This window comes from Scomber scombrus, chromosome 23 (genome assembly GCF_963691925.1).
Source record: "Scomber scombrus chromosome 23, fScoSco1.1, whole genome shotgun sequence".
NCBI lineage: Eukaryota > Metazoa > Chordata > Actinopteri > Scombriformes > Scombridae > Scomber > Scomber scombrus.
The window spans coordinates 16,244,602-16,264,181 of record NC_084992.1 but is presented as its reverse complement, the minus strand read 5'-3'; the positions used below and the strand labels follow the sequence as shown (position 1 = coordinate 16,264,181).

At 38.9% G+C, this 19,580-nt stretch overlaps 1 protein-coding gene across 1 annotated transcript in view; it reads left to right on the top strand.

The window, feature by feature from the left end:
- Positions 1–19,580, top strand: part of LOC134005473 (pyruvate carboxylase, mitochondrial-like) — a 279,864-nt gene that overhangs the window by 109,684 nt on the left and 150,600 nt on the right. The gene's annotated exons all lie outside the window — the stretch shown is intronic.

The window sequence follows — 19,580 nt, the reverse complement described above, 5'->3', positions numbered from 1 at the left end:
TATGGTGTGGACGTCTTAGATCAGATGGCAAGGGTGTAATCTGTAAAAGGGCGTACACGTAGATGGCCACGGTCTGAATTCTGTAACATCCTTAAACTGGCTGGGATCAATGCCCACATTATCTTCAAGGAGTGCACCAGCAGCAAAATAGCCCAGAGGAAGTTCATGCAGATACTGGCAGAGGAGCTGAGAGTGTCAGCAGAAGCAATGCCTGCAGCAGACACCAAAATGGAGGCAGTGCCAAGTTCAGGGAAGCTGCAACCAAAATAAAACAGGACATCTGCTGAAAATGCCGCAAACGTGTGTGAGGAGAACAGAGGTCGCTTGAGTTTACACAAAGTTTAAATAACCCAACATGCTATTGTTGTATTTAGTTAATATCAAATTAGTTTTAGAGAATTGTTTTATGATTATATAGCCTAAACTTTGTTGGCTCTTCATTTGTGTTGTAGATCAGCTTGTTTATATCTTTTTCAATTACTTTCATGTTATAAATGTTAAAATAAGATGTTTCATAATCAAATTAGAAACTTTTAATTGTCATTTTCTTGTTCTGAGTTATGTTATAATATAGATAAATGTACAATGTAGCACTTCTTGAGTTAAAAAGGACAGAGATGAAAAAAGGTTTGAGATGGACAGAGAGGGGATGGGAGAGAATAAAGATGAAAGACATGAAAGGGTGTTTTAATGAGAGAAAGGAAATTGTATTTACTGTATGTGTTACCAGGAGGAGGAGGCGCAGCTGTACTCGTGTGTGTGTGTGTGTGTGTGTGTGTGTGTGTGTGTGTGTGTGTGTGTGTGTGTGTGTGTGTGTGTGTGTGTGTGTGTGTGTGTGTGTGTGTGTGTGTGTGTGTGTGTGTGTGTGTGTGTGTGTGTGTGTGTGTGTGTGTGTAAAAAAATAAATATTTACAGTAAAACATAAAAATGGTTGTTGAGGGGGTTAGACCAGAGGTGAAGAGTCAGAGTTCAAGATGAAAATGCTGTTTGAGTGATGGACACAGTAAAAAAAAGTTGGAGGCAAATGGCAAACAGACCACTAGAACTCTCCAAATGTGGTGGATGGGAGACATAAGTGAGGGAGGGATTTAGATGAGAGAGAGAATTAAGAGGGATAATGCAGCACCTGAGGAGATTGGGGAAATGTGGAGGAAAAAGAGAAGTTTAAAAGTAGAGAAGAAGGGTGAAGGAGAGAGCGATGTAGACGAATACTAAACAAAATAAAACATGTGCTTAAACACCAATATCACCCCTCCCTTTTGTGACTGTTGAATTATATATGGATCTGAAAATGTAAATATTCTATGCAGACATTTAATTACCAATTTGTCGTAATGAAAAAGAGATGACGTTTCAGTATATAATGATGATTCATTACTTGATATCAGTGTTTTAAAACTGGCTGAAACTTACTTTGAAAAGGTTTCTTATAGATCCTTCCCACTCATATCACACGAGTTGCACGTTCTGTTTGGAAAGAGGTTTGTTGCTCTCTGGGAAATGCATGTAGACTGAACAGAGCTTGTTCTTGTCACTTTATATTTTATTTTATTTTATTTAAATATATTTTGTCAGCTGTCACCATCTACCTGCCTGCCACACATTTCTTTACAGTTTCAAAATCTTACTATGTTTGTGTGGGGTTAAAAATATATCTGGCTTTAAGTATTTGCTTTAAGCTCTAGATAATTCTTGGTTGAGGCACAGTAGTTTCTTTCCTCTGAACTTTGCTCTCTTTCTGCTTTTCCCAGTTGGCCCATCCCTGTGGGTGCACAGATTTAACGAATTGGATGGCACACAGTTAAAACAGACTGTATAAACATTTCCCCTCAAAATCAGTTGAATGTGCACAAAACTGCACCAGTCTACAAATGTGGCTTTCCCCTCCTCATGCAGCTACTTTACTTTTTTCTGTCATTTTGAGTTTGTTCTCCCATCTAAATGTTGTTCTACTTGACCTTTGCTTGTCATACCTCAGCTCTTAATTTCCTTTTTATGCCTCCTCTCCCACTTATAATTTGCATTCCTTTCTTAGCTTACGCTTCATGCATTTTCCTCAGCTCTCTCCTCTCTATCTCTCTCTATCTCTCATGCTCTTCATCCTTTTCACTTCAGCTTTTGCAACTCCAGCTCCCACTATTTATGTTTGACTAGGCTATATTGCACTCCGCCTCTGTCTGCTTTGTCAATTCCCCTTACACCTCTCTTTTCCGCCCTCAACTTTGCTCTGTTTCTGTCTGTCTGTCTGTCATGTATTTTTAATGCCTTTGAGACCTACAAGTCTTCGCCAGTTGAGCTTGCCTTGAAAATAAAACAGTTGAACTATCTGTGAGAAAGGATGGAGTGAATAGGAAGAGAAAAGGTGAGAGGAACGAGGGGAAAGTGATGAAGTGACACATGTAGTTTCAGGATTGAGGAGGAAACCAAGGCCTTGTTTGGGATTGGTGGGGCATTTGGATCGAGAGAATAAGACAGGGAGATAAGGAGTGAATTTGAAAAAAAAATGATGTGAAACCAAGACCATCACACATAAAGCATCATAAAGTCAGAGATGGGGGAGTAAAGCCAGCAGTAGTCTACTATCCAAATTGAAACTGGCATGTTCTCAGAGGCAATATGGCAAGTTTTCATCCAAGGATCTGCCAAGACTGGTTTCTACTTTGTACAGCTTGACTTTCATTCACAACGCTGCAAGAGCATTTTTAAACTGCAGTGTGGTCAGTGCAGCTCTCTGTAAATGCTAAATATAATTCAAAATCACCCTCATAATTACCTGTACTGAAAAAGGGCCTCATTCCTAATCATGCAATGACTCATCAGAGAACAATAGCAGAGAGCACCAGGTCAGTACCTGTAGTCAGTGCCTTTCAGGTAGCCTACATTAGAGGTGTGTTGAAAACCTACAGTTTCCTTTTGAATTATGACTCTTACATACAACTCAGAATAGAACAAAATGTAGCATTCAAGATGTATTTCTCAGGCAGTAAGTGACACAGATAAGATGACTGTTTATCACTTTCTGATCCATCACATCCATTGATTGATGATGGATGAATTGGAGAAAGTGGTTACTTGTTTTTTTTACACACATTTTATATTATTCGTAATAAAAAGGGGGTAATCTCTCCATTCTGTAGCCTTGTTTGATTTAGGGAACAGTACACTCACATTTTCCTTTCTGTTCTTGTTACTGTATATAATCCTTATTCTTCTAATTAACATTTATCAAACATTTGATGAACATTTAGAGCGGCCAGTTCATCATTGTTGGAATAATTTGCACTTTAATATCATTCAGTTTGAGTCACAAACTCAGCTTTCTCTCATACAGGACACACTTCTACTTCTACTAGTAGTTTACTGGCATTTTCACTAAACATGGTACTCAACCACCTGTGCATGTTTGTTGAGTTGAAACATCTATCAAGTCACATACTTCATCATGCCTCATGCACACCAAGAGCAGCACAACTCAGCTCCTGCTTTTGCTATGAATGCAGTGGGTTGTATTTTGTCAGATATTAAAGCTTTGATGAAGGTGTAATCTCCATTATCCAATAATACGGACATTAAATATACCAGATATGAGAGGGAACAACTCTCTGAATCACAAAGGTAAAATTGCCAAACACATGTCCAAATTGTGGTCACAGAGGTCAAGTCTGGCATTTTTATTCATTTCCTGGTAAAAATGCATTACTGTTTGGCTCTAAATATAGATGAATGTGAAATTGAAAAGATGACGTGGTCTTAATTGACCTAATATCCATCATATTGCATGCATTTAATGTGATCCCAAGCATTTGGAATACTAACCTTGATTGATATAACGGGATATGTTACACATTAAATTTTTACAGAATGTGTTCAGTAATCTTTTATGGAATACACAACAATCCAAATAGAAATGAAAATGAAGAAGGGAAGAAGGGGGAGGCTGGCAGAGACATGAAGTGAGAATAAAGATGGTGCAACGAAAGAAGGGAAGAGAGGCTAGGAGGGAAGGAGCAGTGGAGGTGTAGTGACCTACTTAGAAAGAACCGAATGTTGTGTTTCATATACACTGTACAGAGAGAGAGGGATGAGGAGAGAGATACAGAAGGAAAGTGATGGCAGCGAGAGGAAGGGGATAAATGGATGCTAAGAGCTTGGGAGAATGGAAATGATTGGCAGTCATGTTGGATTGTCTGGTTGGTGTGAATGGACCCTGTTGTGTTGTGTTGCCATGTGCATACATATGCACACAAGTATTATGTGGGCACTTATGCAATGCAAGAAGCACACATGCACCTTGCTCAGATTGCAGTTTCATTCTCTTCCTTGCTACATTTTCTCCATCTGTGCCCATCTGTGTCATCCTGTCTGCTTCCTTAGTTCCTCAGTCCCCCCTCCCCTTTCATCAGCTCGCTCACCGACCACATGACACCACAGCTTTGTGTGTGTGTGTGTGTGTGTGTGTGTGTGTGTGTGTGTGTGTGTGTGTGTGTGTGTGTGTGTGTGTGTGTGTGTGTGTGTGTGTGTGTGTGTGTGTGTGTGTGTGTGTGTGTGTGTGTGTGTGTGTGTGTGTGTGTGTGTGGTCATGCATATGTAAAAGAGACGGGGCCATTGTGAGACAGAGGTTGAGCTTAGGTGAAGCTACTTCATACGTCCCTTTTTAAAAAGTTGATGATTAAATCATTAATGTGCAGTGTGTGCACATGCATCAGCAGCCTGCAGCAGCCTCTGATCTTCATCTCTGCTTGAGTTTTGATTGTGTTGATGGCTTCTTTTAAAAATGAACAGAGTTCTTCATATCTAAAAATGTATCATGACCTCTGGGTCTAGTTACTGCAAGAATACTGAATTGGAATGATTTATAAAAAAAAAAAAGCATGGGCTAGGAAAATATTTCTTCTTTGTTCAGTTCCTGAAAAAGTTTTAAAATGTTCAGCTTTCTGCTGGGCAATGTGTTGGCAGTGCATAATTTTAGTTTACTTGAGATTGACTTCTTAGTCAAACTCACTGTATCAATCAAAAAGAAACTGACACTAAAATATAGAAAACTTCTTTGTCACAAGCATTTATCAAGCAGTGTGTGTTTTCACCAAGTATTTATAAAAGTTAAATTCAGCTAATTTGCAGTCATAATAGTTAGAATATTATTCAAAGCAAATTAAAGTGTTCACTTACTTAATAATGTCTTCCCCTTTGGTGTCGACTGAAAGATTAATTGATTAAATGTTTTCCCTCGTTTGCAGTAGGAAAACGTCTGTAAATCTAAACTAACGTATGATAATTAAATGTATACTGTTGGCTGTCAGGGTCAAACCATTAACTATGTGAACTACAATTAACGAAACAAGGGAACAAATATATGTTGCCTGTTGACCTTTAGCCTTCACTGCCTAATTCTTGAATAAGATATTTTCAAGTATGGATCAGGATTAGGGTTAGGGTCACACTGTGTTGAATCAGATTGTGTCGAATCATATTGCATCGCAGTAGGGGTGAATGGTATCGTGTTACACTGGTAGTTGCTTCATATGTATTTCTCAAGTATTGTGTTGTTGGCAAGTGTTGAGATGTGTATCACATTGGCTTCAGTGATGGTGATGCACATCCCTGTTATACACATAAGATTTAAACACTGTCAGTGTTTTGACACATGAATATTGACAATGGAGGTTTGGATGTTGTGCAAGTGTATGCTGTTAATCAACCCAGGATTACTGCAGCTTTATTAAACATTGAGTTTTTTTGCACATTATTTAAATATTTTACATTAAAATGATTATATGATTATATGATTAAAGCAGGCTTTTATCTGTTATATAGAGCAGCTCTAAATATGTAGCGCACATGCAAGCAACAGGTGGTTCAAAGAACTGAAGAGGAATGTGAATTTAGAAAAAAGTTGGTGCTATTAAAAAGGAAGAAGTTCTTGGGAAAGGTGGGAAATAGATGTAGCCTTGGGAAATGTTTGGCGTCATCAGAGTGAGGAAGATAGGGAATGACTTGGCAGCACTGATGAAAGTTGAGAGATGGTTTGAACTTTTGGGTGAGCCAGAAGGGATAGAGAGGAATCTAGACGAGCCAGACCAATGGCCAAGGTATCCGCCGCGGGGAGAAAAGTGTCATGTGCAGAAAATGTCTTTTTTCTTTCTTTTTTCTAATACATTTCTGTAATATTGTACTGGCGCTGAAAATAAGCTACACCAGTAGAAATTCCAAACAAATACATTTGATCTGACACACAGGCTATTGAAGGGATGAATATCAAACACTGGAAATGTTGCTACCGTTGTATGACAGAGTTGTTGTACAAAAATTCTTTGAGTAGCGTCTTTGAGACTGGAATTAGGCATTTTAGCGCCTTTTGCTAAATGACCATGTCAACATGCTAACTTCCTGATGAAAAGTAGGTATACTGTTTACCATGGTCATCAGTTTAATTTAGCATGTTGTGTGCTCACATTTGCTAATTAGCATTAAACACAAAGCTAATGCTGATGGAAGTGTCATTAAGATACTGGACAAATGAACATTTTGGTTAAAATAAGGTTAAAAAATAAGGTTATACATATAAATCACAGAATTTAGCTTCCATGAGGACACTGAAAAAGCTTTCCATATTTAAACTATAAGACCTAAAATTCAACAATTTCTCCAAAGTGAAGAAAGTTTGATTCAGACTTTTTTTTAGATGGGGCGTTGTCATTTTGAGTTAATTCTCTCAGGACTTTCTCAGACTCTTCAGAGTGTAGAGACATCACTAGCTGTCTTCTAAACCATGTAAGCTCAGACGTCTGGAACAATATCGTCCAGTTAGCTCTGAGTGGGATTTGTTTGTACTCGCCCATCCATATCTAGACATCTTGTGCATTCGTAGCACAAGTATGTCTCATCTTGAAACAATGTTGGGCATGTCTGGAGGTGCATCCAAATTTGACCAGCTTGTATATCAGATGTGTGTGTGTGTGTGCACGCGTGGGTGGGTGGGTTGGTTTCATCCCACCTCTAAAGCCCCAAACAGCTTGTAGTGCCATCACAGACATCTGGTTGCCACTGACTCTAATGGTTCTACTGATGTTTAATACTGCATGAGAGGTGTGTGTGTGTGTGTGTGTGTGTGTGTGTGTGTGTGTGTGTGTGTGTGTGTGTGTGTGTGTGTGTGTGTGTGTGTGTGTGTGTGTGTGTGTGTGTGTGTGTGTGTGTGTGTGTGTGTGTGTGTGTGTGTGTGTGTGTGTGTGTGTGTGTGTGTGTGTGGTGTACAGGGCAGACAGACAGCAAGCATCTGTGCCCATGTATCTCTTCCAGAGTGTGTGTTGTTATTCAGTGTGTGTGTTCTTGTAGACAAAACGTGAACATTTTAGGCTAACCTTTTTTTTTTAGCAGCTGGGCACTTGCAGCTGTTTTTTTGTTTTTTTTTAAATCATGAAGAGGAGGAAGGGGTGATGTGTGAGAGATGAAATTGGAAAGGAATATGTGAAGAAACATGTAGAGAAAAGAGAGATTTGAGAAGGGAAGAGGGGAAAAAAGAGGATGCAATGGCAGGAGATGGCAGGTGAGGAGATGCAGTAGGTGATAAGAGGGGATAAATGCAGGGATGTGAGAAACGGACAGGAGTGGAGGGGGGAAATGAAAGAAGACAGGGGGGAAGAGTGGAAATAAGAGTAGATGCGAGGAGAATATGAACGGAGAGGAACATTAGAGAGGAGTGGAGGCAAGGCAGAATTGGCAATAATTGATAGAAAATTCAAAGAGCGAGAAAAGGGAGAAAATGAAAAGGAGGGAAAACCAGAGAGCAGCAGAGATCCTCTATTGCTCATTAGGGTCATTATACCTCTGTCTGGAGTAAGCACACACACACACACTTGCACACACACACACTGAAAGGATTGAAAGGAGAAGCCAATTTAGCCGGGTATCAAAAAATGAGCCTTTTGATGAAAGGCAAGGAGGGACCGTGTGTGCTGCAGTGTGTGTGTGTGTGTGTGTGTGTGTGTGTGTGTGTGTGTGTGTGTGAGAATCTCTTTCCCCAAGAGTGTCAAAGTAGTTAGTACTTGGTAACAAATTTGGTTTTCTATTAAGGACACACACATGCACAAATATTTTGGGCGTTGGTCTGTAATTGCTCTTCTTAGGTGCCAAATGAGATGATAAGAGTGTATCTGAGGACAGAAGGAAAAATAAACACTAAAAGTCAGAGAAAGGAAGCAAAGAGTTTAAATGAAGTAAGAATGAAAGGATAAATAAAGCCAGGGATGCCCTAGGGACTCAGTCAGAGCGGTAGGAAAGAGGGAGAGTGAGGTAGATAATGGTTTTGTGAGATGAAAAAAAATGGAAACCTGTATAGAGACAGGAAATGAAGGTGAAATTGAAAGGATAGGAGGAAAATTGAAATAGAAGAGGGGTGGAGTGGTTGTATTTTGGATTCAGGTACTCCAGCGACAGTTGTGGACTGCCAGGCGAGCTTTAGACGAGCACATGTCGAGCACAGCTACAGACAATAACAGTCAGCAAAACCTGAAAAGTGGTGAAACTGCCCACATGATGAGCTTAAAGATGCAATTTGGATGTTATCTTAAAATATCCATTAATATCTTTGAGGGGTAAACCTTAAGATGAAAAGTTGGTTTGAAACCAATTATAAAACATAAACCAGTAAAGGAAATACAAATAATTACTATTAAGCTAAAAAAAGCTTTCACCAACATTGAGGTCACAATGGTTTCTTCTCATATTAGCAAAGCAAATAATGTCCAGTGAACTCTTAAAGTGAATGAAAATGAATAGGTCATGGCTCTCTTGTTTTTGGGAACGGCTAATGGAGGGTTAAAGGGATTGACTTGTAATTAAAATAAGACCAATACGCCTCGCTGTCACCATATTGGTCACCAGTCAGAACAGCTGAAAAAAAATGTTATCAGGCTCTCTGGCTCAGCCATTAATTCTTAGGGGACTTCTGAAGTAATGATTTAAAAAGGGGGGTTGTGTTGTGCGTGATATTGAAGTTTGAGGAAGGTCTCGGTAACGATCCGCAACAAGCATCGGTTCTACAGTCGATGTCATTGACGTTCAATATTACAGCAGATCAAAGAAAGGCTCCTCTTGCCTAATAGCCAATAGTATCACTTGGGTGACCTTTCGATGTCTTGAATAATCCAGTAGGAAAGGACAAATGATCAACAGGATCAGGTGGTTGCTGGGGGAAAACATGTGCAGGGCACTTGAACAATGCATAAATTACATGCAAATATTTAATTCTTCAGAATCTGCAGATTTTGTAGACATCTCATATCATTTTTTTTTCTTTTTTTGTGGTCACTATTTGATGGTAAATGTTGTCTCCCATCTTTTGGCCAGATTTACAATGTCATGAGCAGAGCCAAACCAGTGATACTGCATGACTAAATCTGTTGACGTTCAGCCAGTTTATCTCAATAGAAATAGTTTTAAAGTGCTCCTCACACAAGCTGCCATGTGAATTTCTATGTTTTTAAATGAGTAATTCTTATATCTAGCAGAAAAAAAGTCACAGTATATAGCATATATATATATATATATATATATATATATATATATATATATATATATATATATATATATATATATTCACACATGCGGCTCTCTTCAGTTTGTATTCCACATTCATTTTTGCTCGAATGTGTTACATTATTGAAAGCAGCCATCAAGGCTCTCTTTTCATACACATTCATGAATTACTGTTGTATCTATTTTGTTCATGCACAAGTTTGACTAAATGTGTGTGTAAGAAGCAGAGATGCGAGATTAAGAGTTTCAATTCACCTGTCACTCATTTCTGTGGCTGCCTTCACATTTCATTTGTTCTCCTCACAGTTTAACACATTGACTGGGTCCAACTCCTTTTTAATTAGAATATTCTTTCGGATCCAATAATGTAATTTTTCCAATTAGTCATTTTGTAATATTGCCAAAGGTGCTATTTAAAATATACAGTGTTTTCAGACTGAAATCAGAGGTTATTTTGTCATTAACACCTGATGACATTGAATGCTAATATGAATACTAGGGCTTGTTTTGTTTGCAGATGTAAAATGTGAAAACCTGGTAAAGAACAGCTGAATACAAGACAGCCATACAGGACGAGATCAATTTCACTAATTGGAAATTGTGGTGAACAGGAAGGCTCTAGAGGCCTTGAGGCAGCATACCTTGACCAGACTTTGACTAAAAAGAAAAATTACGGGCATATGGCAAAGACTTGCATCTGCAGTAAGTCTACAGAGAAACACAGTTTTGAAGGACATGAGTAATTAAATTCAGGAGATGGCCAGACTTTTCCAAGGCTGCCCATTAACTGTCACCAGACTCCTTGGGAATCAACCCACTTACAGATTTAGCTATGAAAGGAAAAAGAAACAAGATACTTCTGAGACACTGACTCACTAAAATGAGTGACCAAGTTGTGAAGTTTGCAACACTATCTGTGTCAAATTATTTGAAGTGTTGCTTTTTTTCCTGTTTGTATTGAGTTCCTCCTAATTTATTGTGCTCTGCTAACCCCCAAAACTTTCTTGGGAAGAAATTCGAGAAGTAATACAGTTGTAGGTTGATACAGATTACATCTTCTAATACATCTAGCCTATATAAAAATGAATTACACAAAAGCACAACAGCATGAATTTTTCACAAGGTGATTCTCAAGCACTACTTTTAAGGCATCTGGGGTTTTTTTTTAGCCAAAAGCCATTAATGACAAACTTGGTTCTTTCCTTCTTCACTTCTCTTCCCCACTCTCTTGCTTCTCTTCCATCACCTCGCCTCTCACCTACAAACCACCCTCCCTGCCTTGATTCATCCACACAGCTTGACTTCAAACATTAACATGGCACTTATATTCTCTTCTCTCCTCATGTCTGTGTGTTATTCTGTCTCTTTCCCTTTATTACTCTCTTTACCTCTCCGTGCATCTGCCTCTCCGTCTGCTCCTCTCCCTCTCTAATTGGTACGCTATCAGTTGGAGCTCAGATAGTGCTGTCACTTTCTGTCTTTCTGCTTCATACACAGAGCTGGGAGGCAATGTGGTGTTGCCTTGCTGTTTCCTCTCCATGCATTAGCTTCAAGTGTGTGCGCTCGCTATTTCTTTCAACTCCATACGTAAACAAAACCTGACAACGAAGAGGGAAAATTTAACTAGTAAGCTTGAGGAATGAGAGTTGGTTGAAGTGAGAAGGTGAGAGGCTAGAAAGTGAAGAGAGAGGCCTGGTAGAAGAGTCTGTTAAGTAAGGGATGCACAGGGAAGTGGTTAAAAGGAGAAATGAACTTAATGGTGAAGGACTTGAAAACTGTCTCGGAGTGCTTTCGTTGTTAATACAAAAGTAACCCAACTGAAATCTAGTTTGGAGTCCATTTGAGGAGCCTGAGGATTTGGGGACATTACCGTGTTACAGCTGCTAAATGGGTTCAGACAGTAACAAGGATCTTGTTCAGGCATTTGTAGAAACCACCTAAGGTGCATAATCAAGGTTGTTTTACGTCCCTGTTCCTCTAGCTTTGATTTTTTTCCCCCCTTGAGTGAGCAAGCAGCAATGGACTGCAACATGTTTTAAAAGCAGATTTTAAATGTACAAGCTGAAGTTGGGTTTGGTGAGGCCGTGAGTCATTTGTCATCTAAACATTCAGTGATTGGACCAGTAAAAATCAGGCCAGACTGTATTGGTTTTCCATTGGATTAAATCACCTAAACCTAGAGGTGTATTGTGGCTCTGTGACACTAATAATACATCAGAAAAAAAGGATATATACACAGGAGCTAATATGAACATGCAGACACTGGCTTCAGAGTTCCAAATGTACCAAAATAATTTAGGTCAACTGATACAATAAAAAGTATTTAATATGATGTTAATTCAAAATGAAACCAATAATACATTATCAGAACATATAGTTGCAACCAATTCACTCAACTTAAAGCTGCACCAGTCATTTTTATAACAAACAATGGCTCAAATAATGATGTATAATGTAAAAGTTGTCACGTCAGTAACAAACCCACAGATATTTATCACCCAGCTGCATATGAATACTTGTTCTGTCGCTGCTGGATGTGTAAATAGGCAACTGTTTGCTAACACGTTCATTAGAACAGCTTTAAGTGTTGTTATTTTTTCAGCTTCAGGTAAAAAAAATTAAAATAAATTAATGTAGCTTCAAAGTTAACATTCTGGCAACAAGCAAACTATATCAAACAGTCAGCATAAAAAAATGGAATTCAAGCTTTAATCATCCAACAAAATGTTAATTAAAATCTCTCCTGTGATCTTATCATAGTCAATAGAAGTTAATGTAAAAAGCCATATTGGAACAGTTTCAGGTTTGAAGCCCTTTGGATGAATACAGTGAAATGGAGTTCCTCTGTTTTTGCTGCTGAGGGCCATCTTTCTCGTTCATATATAATTCACAATGGGGACTGTGATATTTATCTCTGTGATAAATTGCAAGGCACTTTGATGAATCCACTGTGACAAATGCACACACATCTTATAATGTGCAGGTCTAGTTATTGCACTTGTTAAAAATGTATTTCGTTGAGGCTCTGATAGCACTTAGTGTGTTCAGACCTCACAATAACGCTTTCTGTTACCTAAAATAAAATTTCAAATAAAAATTTAGAAGATGAATAATTTTACTTTACTGATGTTCCCTTACCTTTTTAAACTTTTAAGGCAGTGGTCAAGTGAGATAGTGTAACCCCACTTTTCAGGCCATTGGCATTTTTGTTTTTGCTTCAGTTGTTTTTTCTTTTATTTTTTTAACATTCCTCCACACGCTCAGTAAGTTTTATGACTGGTGCTTCTGAAATCCATCCAGAAACCATTCTGACGTTTTTGAAAATGCATGACTGTCACCGGGGAAATCGGCTTGTTTATCTGAATTCCTGAGAAGGGAGAGTGTATTTTCTTATACATTTGAGATATTTCATTTTTGAAGAAGGTAACAGCAGGCCAGTCAGAGAGGATTTTTAATGTGGCCATGGCAGACTAACACTCTTTCATACAATGTCAAACAAATGTACTACAGACCTATGCTGCAGAGGAGAATTTCTGAGGGATATACTTCAAACACAGAGAAATGTAAGGGGGCTGTAGATGGTCAGATGGTGACAAATAACAAGAAGCTGGAGCACAGGACGAAGAATATCTGAGGAATATACTACAACATAGATGGAATATGCTGTAAGAAATGAACAAAGTGCATAATAAAATGTGTGAATCTGTGAAAAGACTACTGGATATATTATTAGAAATAAATCAGTAATGAGCTGGAAATCTTCACGCATTTGGTTATCCACAGGAGTCCACAGGGAGTGAGTGAGTGAGTGTCAATAGGGGAACAAATCAGTGCATGTATGCGTCAGCGAGACAATTTCACCGCCTTTTGTCGTTAAATTATTACTATCTGTGACTACCCAGAGAGCGTGAGAGAAAGGGAGCTAAGACAATGACATGGAGAGAGTGTCAGAGAAGAAAGTGGGGTTTTCTTGTTAGACAGCACCCTGGGCTGAAAGAAGCTGACACCTTGACTTCAATTATTAACACAGTACCTAGCTTTTCATTCAGTCTGGCCTGTATCTCTCTATTCTCTCTTTCTCTCTGTCGCTCTGGCTACAGGATCTTTAGTGGCTCTGTTCAGGTTTGAGTCCTTGTTGAGTGTGCGAGATAAAGGCACAAACTCGTCTCTGTGGGGTGTTGCTGTGGCACCCTTCATCTCCTATATCTATATGCCCAGAAGCCAAAATTAATACACTTAAAATTCACAAAAGTGCAGCAGAAAAGTGCATTATCTCTCATTAGCACATAGCAGACAAAAGTAAATATGGAAATGCTTCCACACATGATAATGAGCAAGAAGTGGGAAAAAAATATTTTGTTTATTGGGGTTAATTGCTGGAAATTCTCTGATGCAGTACATCGAGCAAGGTTCAGTTTAACTATAAATATTGTGGCCATTCAGGGCACTTACTATTGTGTGTGCACAGTTTCTGAAAGCCCCCTGGAATTAAAGTCTCCCTCCACTCAAAAATGTTCTTCTCATTAAAAATCCAATGTAAGGGGCGGGCCTGCAAGCATCATTTGTGACATCACAACTAGTTTTGGAGCCAATCCTAGTCCAATATTAAACATACACTAGTCCGATATGGAAACTTGAAGCCTCCACTGTGAGACTGAGGAAATACACTTTACAATGAAATAGGAGACATCTTGTGTCCAGCAGTCAAACTAATGGGATTTACATATTTACAGACTGTGGAATTTATAATGAGGTAGAAGGAGAAGATGCCATTTTAAGGATTTAATTATACTTTTTTCCCCTGGAATAACCGTGTCTGTTAATACATGTCTGGAGGGGATCTTTAGATTTTCAGTGTTATTTGTTTTTGTCTGTAAAACAACATCCCTCTGAGTGGTTTCAATTAGAGTTCTTCAGGGGACAATGTTGGACCTGACCTGAACCCAGCCAGACCCAACCTGAAAAGACCTGAACTTAACAGACCTGATCCAAAATGTGGTCAGACTGAACCCACCTGAACAGAGAGAGATTAGAAACACCGGCAATGCACTATCAATGAATTCAATCAATTAACAATCAACCGCGATGAAAAAGATCAGCAGTAATATAATAAGGCCCAAAGAATGAATGCAAAGTCATAGAAATGAACATTTGTTCATACGCCTCAAACATGGGTAAAATAATATAAGAAAATATTTCCACCAACTGTACCAACAATAAAACCCTTTTGTAGCAAAGTGGGTGACAGACAAACTTAATCTTTATTTTATTTATCATGAATTAAAAATCATTTTAATATAAATTAATAATAGGAATATCTGTAAGTGAAATTCCAAAATTAATTTAAAGCATTAATCTTGTAGAGGACTAATTTTCCCAAAATAAGTTAATCTTCAGTTCCCTTTTTAGAAGCTTTCTCTTATCTTTGACTATTTGCATAAAACAGGAACAAACAGCTGATGATCCAGTTGGTTTTACCTGCTTGTTCTCCTTTTATTGTGCCACACGTTGATTCACTTCATAGTTCACATTCTCCTCTCAAAACACCCATGGTGATTGTGATGTACCACATGATCATAGCTGATAGGGCATACACTTGGGCCTGTTTGGATCTGTTCAGATCCCCTCTGGTATTGGACATGGACCTATTGTCATACAGACCAGAAACCCTCGGCAGTAACAGGAGAGCTGACCTGACTAGATAAGACCGGGTAGACTTTGGACCTGCTTTGAATCAGGTTCCGGTTCCTCTGAACCGTAGTGGACCTGTGAAGAGCTCCACTTCCAATAAATGAGGCTTCACAGAGCTAGTTTCATGGGTTCCAGTCTGACTACATATCCTATTTTTGGGCAGTAAAGTGTAACAGCAAACATCTGTCTTGCTGCATGTTTGATTAGTCTCCTGACATGGGCAGGACACAATTGTTTACAGTTGGATATTTGATTTAAAACAATACAAGCCTCCATTTAAGGGCTGAAAATATGTTCTGTGTGGATTGAGTGTGTACATGAATAACTGTCTGCCTGCCTTGTAGCAGTGTGACGCATTTGAGAGCATGCATATTTATACATTTATAAAAATATGTGCAATCTATACTATTGTCTGTTTGGCACCAGAGATGCTGCAAGCTTTTTTCAGTTTCATAGAAGGCCTTGTTTTCATCAAATACAACACAGTATTACAAACAACTGCAGTGCATCCGGTGTCCCAGGAAGACATTTTCTGACACACACCCTTATGTCATTAATCTATCTGTTCTATCAGATGCCTGGAAGAAGGACAACTGAAAAATGATTTGTGTGTAGATGAGCAGTAAGAGACCCTGCAATAGTAAACACTTTTCCCTGTTGGACCCACAACTCTAAAGATATTCATTACATATTGTGATATTCTGCTAAATTTGATCTTTAAAATCGTGGACCGTTCTTAACTTCCTCCATTGCATGTTTTACAGAATGATCATTGAGTAGCTTGTACGATCATATCATAAAACATATGTTCTTTTCCCACCTGGTAAAAGTGCCAACTAGGAAACAACAAGGCAATTGCCATTGTCACTAACCATCTGGCTTTGCAACATTAATGCAGCTTTCCACTTGATAAATTACAACCTTTATGAAGTCTGTTGTTTTTGTTTTCATAAATTTGGATGAGTCACTTTGAGGAATCGGTCGTTGAAAATCTGATCCTGACATGTTGACTCACACTGTGCCTTTATTCACTTCAGAAACATCCTTAAAATAATCCTCCACTTGCCTGAAATTCAAAATTGACAGTTACCTCTATTAGCTCATAATGTGCTGTCTAACTTACTGTAAATAACCTAGCTTATCCACTTAACATACGATGTGCATCTAAAATACCATCTCGGGTCCTGTTTGGCTTCACTGGAACAGTTTAAAGATCCCCAGTCAGGGCATTTGTAATTAATATTAGCCAGCTGTGGGACCTGATCAGTTGACATGTCCCTAGATGGATTGGACAGCTCCCAGATGTGAAACTGTAGAAGCAAGCTCCCCAGTGGTTTCAAAGACTTGTAAGACAGCAACAAAGGCCAAGATGTCAGGGAACAGAAGTGCCTTTGAGCTAATCACTGATCTCTTGCCTTCCCTTTTATCACTTCAAGTTGTTATGGATAAAAGTGTTAGCCAGATGCCTAAACTGTGTGATTATCCAGCAGGAGGTTTGTTGAAATCAGCCTTGATACTCAGTTAACTTGAGTGGATGTAAAGACTAAATAAGTCAAAGCCGAGAGCAGCATCAGTTTCAAGGGGAGCAATGTTTTGTGTTTTATCTTTAATAGCAGTTTGATATTAAATATCTGTGCGCAAAGAAACCCCAGACAGCTGTCAGATAGCCAGACAGTCATTTTAACACAGCAGTCAAAACTAACAGCTGCATTGCTGTTGTGTCCTTTACACGCTTGGCCTGCAGTATTGCGAGGTGACAGGGAACAATTTTAAATTGTAGCCTGTGCACTGTAAGGAAATATTTAATGAATGGAAAGAAAAGTAAATAGTGTTTAGAGTTTCCCTGGGGCATTTGTACAGAGGAGGGTTGGCAAGACTACTGTGGAAACAAAGCACTCCAAAGCCCCGATGGCAATACCAATCAGCCACAGTTGGCAAAGTATGTTTCATCAAAAGCACTGTTAGATATTTTTTTTCTTCTTCTTCTTCATGCAACCCAAGGTTACAAAACATTTCAATTGGCAACAGCTTTAAAAAAAAAAAATCCAAAAAGAAGAAATTAAATGGTTGTAAGTTAATGTTGTACTGAGATTTTCGGTCTGTTTTTACCACCTACGACCTACAGTTTGTCAGCATCATTTAGAAACCTCATTTATAAAAATGTGTGATTTTAGACTATTTTGTTCGATCTGGTGCTTCATGAAAATGTTCGCTCTGTTACCCATTTAGGCAGAAGTCATCATCACAGTAACCATAGTAATTATACTGAAAGTGGAGTGGGAAAAGCCTCCTGTAGAGATCAGGGTTACATTTAAGAAAAAAAAGAAAAGAAAAAAAAGTCTATGCTGAACAGTAGTCCCCACCTAAAATGTATGAGTCAATATTTACTAGAAAAGAGTTATGCCCACAGAAAACCATTTGTGTAAGCACAGCTGTTAAAGCTCAGATAAACAATAACAAGTAATGGCACAACAACAATCTTAAAAGTAAGACTATAGGCTTTTTAAGGGTATTCAAGTTCTTTTTAACCTGTTTAAAAAAAAAAAAATTAAAAACATTTTTTTCCATGCTGTGCAGCTCGCAGAGTTGTTCACATGCACATCAGAAAGCGTCACGTGGAACTTTGCTGAGACTCTACTTCAGTGACACTTGAAGTGCTGATGACCAGCCTCAAGCCCTTCAAATCAAAGAGGAGTGCCGGGCTTATGAAAATCAAACCCTGGAAATTGTGGCGTTGAGCCTTGAAAGGGCATATTGCACAGGTGAAGAAGCAGCGTGCTTGGGCGGCAATACTCGTGACAATTTCCTCCGCTTCAGCATATCATACATATACCGCTTTATGTAGGCAGTCTCTTTGAACTTGCCCTCTGAGTTTTGGTTGAATAAGATCAGTAATCCTCCTCGGTGAAGGATATTTCAATGAATAAGCCATACTTTGAAATATTAAGTTCACATTGAAAAATACACTAATGTCCACTCATGGCTGCAATTTAGCAATTCCGCCTGATGTTTTGATATGTTGATGTGTAATTTCTAACAGCAAGTGAACATCTTATGCTTAAGTGTGGTATGCGTGTTCGTTTTTGCTCAGGCTCTAGCATGTTGGGAATGTAGTACCAAAGCATAACCTGGATTTCCGTCCTGTTTTTTGGCTGCTATATTCTGGGCCATTTGTTGTCACGTTGTACCACATTTTTGATAACATGCTTTATAGTTGTAATTAAACAGTATTTTGATCATTTCAAGCCAACAGAGATTTGAAAAAAAAGAAAAAATAGCTTGAAGTTGTAAAGAGCAAAAGGATAATGAAAAAATATTGTTGGTCATAAATGTTGGCATCTCTGCACATCTACATTGTCTGAAGATATTACCGGCATATCATCAGCGTGGCACAACATTGTTATAATTATAATTTCTACTCATCTTTCTCTTCCAGCCCTCGAGGGGCTCCATATGTTGTAGAGTTGGACAGTGCGCACTCGACTCTTCACATCTCCTCCCTCTCTGCTCTCTCGCCAAGTGGTTTGGAACAGTCCACAATTTCCGTTTCTCACTCATCTCGTGCTTGTTTTCTCCCCTCTCATCTCATCGCATTTTGCTCCTCTTGTATGCCTTTGTCCCCTCGCCTCCCAAGCTCGGGCTAATTTATGCTCAGATTTTAGGCACCTAACAGATGTGATGCTTTGTGTTTCTGTATCATTTACATTACAGTCCACGGCCATTAACAGCTGTGAGCAGTGTTGAGATGGTAGAACAAATAAGGCACAAAAAACAATCACATCTGCACTGAGATATTCAACAGACAGGCACAAAGAAAAACAGTTGACCCTTTTGAGGAGATGCAAAGTCAAAAATTTGTGTCTGCCAAATTTATTTTTGATGGTTTTGCCATTTTCACTGGCAGTTTAACGTAGTGTGTGTCAGGAACAATTAAGAGACATGTGACAAAGGTCCAGGGCTAAATTTAAACCAAGCACACAAATACATCTCATACCACTGATCTACCAGGATACTGTGTCTGCCTGCCTACCACCTATCTCTCTCTCTCTCTCTCTCTCTCTCTCTCTCTCTCTCTCTCTCTCTCTCTCTCTCTCTCTCTCTCTCTCTCTCTCTCTCTCTCTCTCTCTCTCTCTCTCTCTCTCTCTCTCTCTCTCTCTCTCTCTCTCTCTCTCTCTCTCTCTCTGTCACTTCTGGTGCATGATGGGCCTGCCTTTTCCTTTTCAGTTCTTTCGATCTCTGAAGGCACACTTATCTTCCCTGACAGCTGATCTTACATCCTCCTCTTAGCTCCAACCGTGGATTGCAATCTCATGCACTGTTCGCGGTTCCCTATTTCTGCAATAAATCTGTTAAAT